This window comes from Arachis ipaensis, chromosome B1, assembly GCF_059453495.1.
Source record: "Arachis ipaensis isolate K30076 ecotype BB chromosome B1, ASM5945349v1, whole genome shotgun sequence".
Classification (NCBI taxonomy): domain Eukaryota; kingdom Viridiplantae; phylum Streptophyta; class Magnoliopsida; order Fabales; family Fabaceae; genus Arachis; species Arachis ipaensis.
In genome coordinates, this window is record NC_142436.1 from 120,089,418 (window position 1) to 120,098,854 (window position 9,437).

General features: G+C 40.0%; 1 non-coding gene across 1 annotated transcript; it reads left to right on the forward strand.

Moving 5' to 3' along the window:
* Positions 1 to 1,336: 1,336 nt before the first annotated feature.
* On the forward strand, positions 1,337 to 1,443 carry LOC148578135 (small nucleolar RNA R71). Its single transcript, XR_015904581.1, has one exon. It is a non-coding gene; the product is annotated as a small nucleolar RNA R71 (small nucleolar RNA).
* The last annotated feature ends 7,994 nt before the right edge of the window (positions 1,444 to 9,437 follow it).

Consider the following 9,437-nt stretch of genomic DNA (forward strand, 5'->3'; position numbering starts at 1 on the left):
GATGTAAAGGCCTTCAACCTTTACTAATACGTCCTCTACTTGTCCATAAGCCTGTTTTCTTGAATTATCTGCCATCTCTAATGAGATTTTAGCAGCTTGCACCCCATAGATTCCCAGTTTCTCTATTACAGAGAGGGGCATGAGGTTTATTCCTGAACCAAGGTCACACAGAGCCTTAAAGATCATGGTGCCTATGGTACAAGGTATTGTGAACTTTCCAGGATCCTGTCTCTTCTGAGGCAATGTCAGTTGATCCAGATCACTTAGTTCATTGATGAACAAGGGAGGTTCAACTTCCCAAGTATCAATGCCAAATAATTTGGCATTCAGCTTCATGATTGCACCAAGAAACTTGGCTGTTTGCTCTTCAGTAACATCCTCATTCTCTTCAGAAGAGGAATACTCATCAGAGCTCATGAAGGGCATAAGGAGGTTCAATGGAATCTCTATGGTCTCTAGATGAGCCTCAGAGTCCTTTGGTTCCTCAGAGGGAAGCTCCTTATTGGTCACTGGACGTCCCAGGAGGTCTTCCTCCTTGGGATTTACGTCCTCCTCTCCTTCTTTGGGTTCTGCCATGGTGCTTATGTCAATGGCCTTGCATTCTCCTTTTGGATTTTCTTCTGTATTGCTTAGGAGAGTACTAGGAGGGATTTCAGTGATCCTCTTACTCAGCTGGCCCACTTGTGCTTCCAAATTTCTAATGGAAGACTTAGTTTCATTCATGAAACTCACAGTGGCCTTAGATAGATCAGAGACTAAATTTGCTAAGCTAGATGGATTCTGCTCAGAATTCTCTGTCTGTTGCTGAGTGGATGATGGAAAAGGGTTGCTATTGCTAAACCTGTTTCTTCCACCATTATTAAAGCCTTGTTGAGGCTTTTGATCCTTCCATGAGAAATTTGGGTGATTTCTCCATGATGAGTTATAGGTGTTTCCATAAGGTTCACCTAAGTAATTCACCTCTGCTATTGCAGGGTTTTCAGGATCATAAGCTTCTTCTGCATAAGAAGCCTCTTGAGTACTGTTGGATGCAGCTTGCATTCCATTCAGACTCTGAGAAATCATATTGACTTGCTGAGTCAATATTTTGTTCTGAGCCAATATGGCATTCAGAGTATCAACTTCAAGAACTCCCTTCTTCATAGGCGTCCCATTACTCACAGGATTCCTCTCAGAAGTGTACATGAACTGGTTATTAGCAACCATGTCAATGAGTTCTTGAGCTTCTGCAGGCGTTTTCTTTAGGTGAATGGATCCACCTGCAGAAGTATCCAATGACATTTTAGCTAAGTCAGACAGACCATCATAGAAGATATCCAGGATGGTCCATTCTGAAAGCATGTCAGTAGGACACTTTTTGGTCAGTCCTTTGTATCTCTCCCAAGCTTCATAGAGGGATTCACCATCTTTTTGTTTGAAGGTTTGAACATCCACTCTAATCTTACTAAGCTTTTGAGGAGGAAAGAACTTGGCTAAGAAAGCCTTGACCAGCTTATCCCATGAGTTCAGGCTATCCTTAGGTTGAGAATCCAACCAGAGTCTAGCTCTGTCTCTTACAGCAAAAGGGAAAAGCATGAGCCTGTAGACTTTAGCATTTACTCCATTAGTCTTAACAGTATCACAGATCTGCAAGAATTCAGTTAAGAACTGAAAAGGATCTTCAGATGGAAGTCCATGGAACTTGCAATTCTGCTGCATCAGAGAAACTAGCTGAGGTTTCAGCTCAAAATTGTTTGCTCCAATGGCAGGAATGGAGATGCTTCTTCCATGTAAATTGGAATTTGGTGCAGTAAAGTCACCAAGCATCTTCCTTACATTATTATTATTTTCGGCTGCCATATCATTTTCCTGTTTGATAATTTCTGACAGGTGCTTGCTGGTTTGTTGTAATTCAGCTTCTCTTAGTTTCTTCTTCAGAGTCCTTTCAGGTTCTGGATCTGCTTCAACAAGAATATTCTTGTCCTTGCTCCTGCTCATATGACAAAGAATAGGGCACAGAAAAATAATAATAATAGAGATCCTCTTTTTTTTTTTTTGAGTAAGGGAGAGATGTTAGTAGATGAATAAACAAATAGAAGGAGATGAGAGAGAAGAAAATTTTCGAAAATAATTTTTGAAAAGGAGTTAGTGATTTTCGAAAATGGTTTTTTGAAAAATGTTAGTAATTTTCGAAAAAATTTTTTTTTTAAATTCAAAGATTAAAATAATTAGTTAATTAAAAAGAAATTTTGAAAAAGGGGGAAGATATTTTCGAAAATTAGAGAGAGAGAGTTAGTTAGGTGGTTTTGAAAAAGATAAGAAACAAACAAAAAGTTAGTTAGTTAGTTGAAACAAATTTTGAAAAGATAAGAAGTTAGGAAGTTAGAAAAGATATTTTGAAATCAAATTTTTGAAAAAGATAGGATGAGAAGACATTTTTGAAAAGATATGATAAAAATTAGTTTTGAAAAAGATTTGATTTTTAAAATCACAATTAATGACTTGATTCACAAGAAATCACAAGATATGATTCTAGAACTTAAAGTTTGAATCTTTCTTAACAAGCAAGTAACAAACTTGAAATTTTTGAATCAAAACATTAATTGCTATTGTTATTTTCGAAAATTTGGTATAAAAATAAGAAAAATATTTTTGAAAAATATTTTTGGAATTTTCGAAAATAACTAAGAAATTTGAAAAAGATTTGATTTTTGAAAAAAAAAAGGATTTTGAAAAAGATAAGATTTTTAAAATAAAAATTTGATTTGACTCATAAAAACAACTAGATTTTTAAAAATGTTTGAAAAAGTCAAATCTAATTTTCGAATTTATGAGAGAGAAAAAAAAAGAAAAATGATGCAATGCATGAAATTTTTAGATCAAAACAATGAATGCATGCAAGAATGCTATGAATGTCAAGATGAACACCAAGAACACTATGAAGATCATGATGAATATCAAGAACATATTTTTGAAAAAATTTTTATGCAAAGAAAACATGTAAGACACCAAACTTAGAAATCTTTCATGTTTAGACTCTAAGAAACGAAAAATGCACATGTAAAACAAGAAAAGACACAAAACATGAAAACATCAAGATCAAACAAGAAGACTTACCAAGAACAACTTGAAGATCATGAAGAACACTATGAATGCATGATTAATTTCGAAAAAATGCAAGATGCACATGCAATTGACACCAAACTTATAACATGACTCAAGACTCAAACAGGAAACAGAAAAATATTTTTGATTTTTGTGATTTTCTAATTTTTTTTGGATTTTTTTCGAAAGTTAATTGAAAAAGGAAAATAAGGATTCCAAAATTTTTAATATGAATTCCAGGAATCTTGCATTCTTAGTCTAAAGCTTCAGTCCAGGAATTAGACATGACTCACTAGCCAGCCAAGCTTTCAATGAAAGCTCCGGTCCAAAACACTAGACATGCCAATGGCCAGCCAAGCTTCAGCAAGATATCAGAATATACTGCTCATTACTTATCAAATATGTAACTTGCCTCTATGCTGATGGTTTGGAAGCCTCAGTCCAAAATAATTTAGACATGGCTTTTCAGCCAGCCAGGCTTCACATGCTTCATGAAACACTAAAATTCATTCTTAAAAATTTTGAATAAAAATATATTTTTGAAAACATTTTTTTTTCGAAAACAGGTGAGAAAATTTTGAAATATTTTTGAAAAAATTTTTGAAAAGAAAACAAAAAAAAAATTACCTAATCTGAGCAACACGATGAACCGTCAGTTGTCCATACTCGAACAATCCCCGGCAACGGCGCCAAAAACTTGGTATGCGAAATTGCTACTCAGGTTGTGAATTGTTGTTCGAAATTGATTCCCTGGTAATGGCACCAAAAACGGATGCACAGGACCATGGTCTAAACATATCTTCACAACTTCGCATAACTAACCAGCAAGTGCACTAGGTCGTCCAAGTAATACCTTACGTGAGTAAGGGTCGAATCCCACGGAGATTGTCGGTATGAAGCAAGCTATGGTCACCTTGTAAATCTCAGTCAAGTGGATATCAAATGGTTATGGAGTTTTCGAAATTAATTAATAAAATAGGGATAGAAATACTTATGTAATTCATTGGTGAGAATTTCAGATAAGCGAATGGAGATGCTTTCGTTCCTCTGAACCTCTGCTTTCCTGCTATCTTCATCCAGTCAGTCTTACTCCTTTCCATGGCTGGCTTTATGTGATACATCACCATTGTCAATGGCTACTTTCGGTCTTCTCACGGGAAAATGATCCAAATGCCCTGTCACGGCACGGTTAATCGTCTGGAGGCATCACCCTTGTCAATGGCTTCATCTTATCCTCTCAGTGAAAATGGTCAACGCACCCTGTCACGGCACGGCTATTCATCTGTCGATTCTCGATCATGCTGGAATAGGATTTACTATCCTTTTGCGTCTGTCACTACGCCTGGCAATCGCGAGTTTGGAGCTCGTCACAGTCATTCAGTCATTGAATCCTACTCGAAATACCACAGACAAGGTTTAGACCTTCCGGATTCTCTTGAATGCCGCCATCATTCTAGCTTACGCCACGAAGATTCCGATTAAGAGATCTAAGAGATACTCATTCAACGGAAGTGGTTGTCAGGCACGCGTTCATAGGGAATGATGATGATTGTCACGTTCATCACATTCAGATTGAAATACGAATGAATATCTTAGAAGCGAAACAAGATGAATTGAATAGAAAACAGTAGTACTTTGCATTAATCTTTGAGGAACAGTAGAGCTCCACACCTTAATCTATAGAGTGCAGAAACTCTACCATTGAAAATACATAAGTGAAAGGTCCAGGCATGGCCGAGAGGCCAGCCCTTCAAACGTGATCTAAGATAGCATACAACTGATCAAAGATGTCTAATACAATAGTAAAAGGTCCTATTTATAATAAACTAGCTACTAGGGTTTACAGAAGTAAGTAATTGATGCATAAATTCACTTCCGGGGCCCACTTGGTGTGTGCTTGGGCTGAGCTTGAGTGTTGCACGTGTAGAGGTCCTTCTTAGAGTTGAACGCCAGTTTTTGTGCCAGTTTGGGCGTTCAACTCTGGTTTTGGCTCCTTTTCTGGCGCTGGACGCCAGATTTGGGCAGAAAGCTGGCATTAAACGCCAGTTTACGTCGTCTATTCTTGGCCAAAGTATGGACTATTATATATTGCTAGAAAGCCCTAGATGTCTACTTTCCAACGCAATTAGAAGCGCGCCATTTCGAGTTCTGTAGCTCCAGAAAATCTACTTTGAGTGCATGGAGGTCAGAATCCAACAGCATCAGCAGTCCTTCTTCAACCTCTGAATCTAATTTCTGCTCAAGTCCCTCAATTTCAGCCAGAAAATACCTGAAATCACAGAAAAACACACAAACTCATAGTAAAGTCCAGAAATGTGAATTTAACATAAAAACTAATGAAAACATCCCTAAAAGTAACTAGATCCTACTAAAAACATACTAAAAATAATGCCAAAAAGCGTATAAATTATCCGCTCATCAAGATCCCAACCATCACCTCAGCAACTTCAGAAGCAGAATGTACCTCACCGACGCCTCAGACGCCATTCGCTGCAAAGCTTTTCCAATGACTCTCACGAAGACAGCAATCAGATGGTTCGACAACCTACCTCCAAAGTCCATTTCCAACTTTGATGACCTGGCCAAAAAATTCCTGGCTAGATTCTCCATCCAGAAAGACAAGGCTAAGCACGCCCCCAGTCTACTAGGTATCAAGTAAAGAGATCGGGAAAGTCTTCGCAACTACATGGAAAGATTCAACAAAACGTGCCTAGACATACAAAGCTTACAAACAGAGGCAGCCGTCATGGGCCTCATCAACGGCCTACGAGAAGGACCTTTCAGCCAATCTATATCAAAGAAATATCCCACATTCCTAGATGAGGTACAAGAGTGGGCAGAGAAGTACATCAACATGGAAGAAAATTCCCGACTGAGAGAAGCCTCGAAATCCGGTTTTACCTACTGAGATAAAGATAAAGAATCCAAGAAGAAGAAAGATCAAACGGGCAAAAAAATAAAAAAGTATCATAATTACACCCCTCTTCGGGTGTCCCTTGTAGATATTTACAAAGAAGTCTATAACACATAAAAGATACCCCCAGCTCGACCACTCAAAGGCAAAAGAGGAGGAGGAAATCGGAACGAATACTGCGAATATCATCGGGTCCGAGGACATTCCACCAACGTTGTGCTTCGACTTAAAAAACATCATAGAAAAGTTAGTAAGGGAAGGAAAACTAAATCGGTATCTAGCCACCCGAGATGATGAACAAAGAAAAAGACGAAGAGATGAAGATGTCGGACAAGCTGAGCGATCACCTCGTACGCCAGAAAGACATGTCCATATGATACACGGAGGATTTGCAGGAGGTGGAATCTCCAAATCATCCCGCAAAAGATACCTCAAAGAAGTATATCATGTCGAAGGGAAGGAGGAAGCACCTGACATCCCTGCAATCACGTTCACCAAAAAAGACGCATCCGGTATCATCTCAGGACATGACGATCCCATGGTCATTACCATCATACTAGCAAACGCCAATCTCCACCGCACATTAATAGACCAAGGGAGTTCTGCCGACATCTTATTCAAAACTGCCTTCGACAAACTCGGCTTAGAAGAAAAGGAGCTTAGAGCATACCCGAACAGCCTGTTCGGACTGGGAGATATCCCAGTACAACCACTAGGATACATGTCGCTACATACAACCTTCGAAAAAGGGAACCAATCTAGAACACTCAAGATAGACTACATTGTGGTCGACGTGAGTTCAGCTTACAATGCCCTAATAGGTCAGACAACACTAAATCAACTCAACGCAATAGTCTCGACTCCACATCTATACATGAAATTCCCAACTACAGAAGGGATAGCTACGATAAAAGCAGATCAAAAGATGGCACGTCGCTGTTATAACGAAAGTCTAAACCTCAGAGGTAGAGGATAAGAGTTCCATACAATTGAGCTTGGAGGAGTTCAGAGACGTGAAGAACTCCGTCCACAACCTGAGGGAGAAATAGTGAAAGTTCAGATCGGGGATACCTCGGACAAAACAACTAATATTGGCACGATCCTGAAGGGAGACACAAAAGAATTACTAGTATAGTTCTTACGAGATAATGTCGATCTCTTCGCATGGAAAGCTACAGACATGCCAGGCATAGACCCAAAGCTAATGAGTCACAAGTTGGCAGTCCATCCAGGATCTCGGCCGGTACAACAGAGACGAAGAAAACTTGGGCCAGAATGATCCCAAGCTGTGGAAGAACAGGTACAAGCACTACTGGAGGCAGGATTCATAAGAGAAGTCAAGTACCCACTATGGCTAGCTAACGTCGTCTTGGTGAAAAAATCAAATGGGAAGTGGCGAATGTGCACCGACTACACTGACCTCAACAAAGCCTGCCCAAAAGATCCTTACTCACTCCCAAGTATCGACGCTCTGGTAGATGCTTCATCCGGATATAGATACCTCTCGTTTATGGATGCATATTCCGGATACAACCAAATTCCCATGTATCCACCAGATCAAGAAAAGACCTCGTTTTTTACGCCAAAAGCAAATTACTGCTATATTGTAATGCCTTTCGGTCTCAAGAATGTGGGAGCTACGTATCAAAGGCTAATGAATAAAGTATTTTCAGATCATATCGGAAAGATCATGGAAGTCTACGTGGACGACATGTTAATAAAGACACAAAATGAAGAGACATTATTGTCCGACCTGGCCTAAGTGTTCGACACTATAAGGAAGCATGACATGCGCCTCAATCCCACAAAATGCACTTTTACAATAGAAGCAGGCAAATTCTTAGGTTTCATGCTCACACAAAGAGAAATTGAAGCAAACCCAGACAAATGCCAGGCTATACTCAACATGAAGAGCCCGACTTGTGTGAGAGAGGTACAACAACTCAACGGGAGATTGGCAGCCTTATCAAGGTTCTTAGCAGGCTCAGCGATAAGATCTCTCCCCTTCTATGCCACTTTAAGGAAAGGAAAGAAGTTCGAATGGACAACGGAATGCGAGCAAGCCTTCCAGGATTTCAAAAACTTCCTGGGATGACCACCTATCCTAACTCGACCACGAAAGGAAGGACCACTCGTATTATACCTTGCAGTAGGAAGTCAGGCAGTAGCCTCAGCACTGGTTCGAGAGGACGACAAAGGGCAACAGCCTGTATATTTCATCAGTAAAGCGCTACAGGGATCCGAGCTGAACTACCAAAAAATAGAAAAGTTTGCCTATGCTCTCATACTGACATCTCGACGACTATGCCCGTACTTTCAGGCTCACACCATTAAGGTCCGGACCGACCAGCCCATAAAAGGGATACTGCAGAAAACAGATCTAGCAGGCAGAATTCTATAATGGGCAGTTGAGTTATCCGAGTTCAATCTGCAATATGAAGCTCGGACAGCCATCAAATCATAATACTTGGCCGACTTCATTGCAGAATTCACAGATACCCTGGAAACCCCCACAGAATGGAATCTCTACGTGGACGGGTCTTCAAATAAAACTGGAAGCGGCGTAGGTGTGATAATAGAAAGCAACCAAGGAACCCAAGTTGAGCTTTCCCTCAAATTTGGGTTCCCGGCTTCAAACAATTAGGCAGAATATGAAGCGTTACTAGCTGGTTTGAAGCTGGCTAAGGAGGTTGGAGCTCAAAAACTCAACATCTTCAGTGACTCACAAGTAGTCACCTCACAGATAACAGGGAGTTACCAAGCCAAAGATCCCACTATGAAAAAATATTTGGAAATAACCAAGGAACAGCTCGGACAACTCGGGAAATATAATATTTGCCACATACTCCGCGAACAAAATGCCCGAGCTGATGCACTCTCAAAGCTAGCCAGCACCAAACCAGGGGGCAACAATAGAAGCCTCATCCAGAAAATGCTACAGAACCCGTCAATCTCGGAAGCAGAAAAAGTCCTAGCTATAACAAGTCAGGATTAAGGATGGATGACCCCCATAATTAATTACCTCAAAAAAGAAACACTCCTTACAAACGAGAAGGAAGCAAAGAGTTTAAAATGGGAGGCTCAGTACTACACCATCATAAACAACACCCTATAGAAAAGAGGGATTTCAATACCATTGTTGAAATGTGTGCCGACCTCTAACACAAGGGAAGTTTTAGAGGAAGTACACAGTGGTATTTGTGGCAATCATCTCGGGACACAAGCTCTCACCAAAAAGGTACTTTGGGCGGGATTTTACTGGCTAACTCTACAAAAGGAAGCTACAGAATTTGTAAAGACATGTTCCCCATGCCAGAAACATGCCAAATTTCACATCGCCCTGCCAGAAGAGCTCATCAGCGTAACTTCACCTTGGCCATTTGCAAAATGGGGACTCGATCTTCTCGGACCCTTTCCTCAGGGATCAGGACAAGTTAAA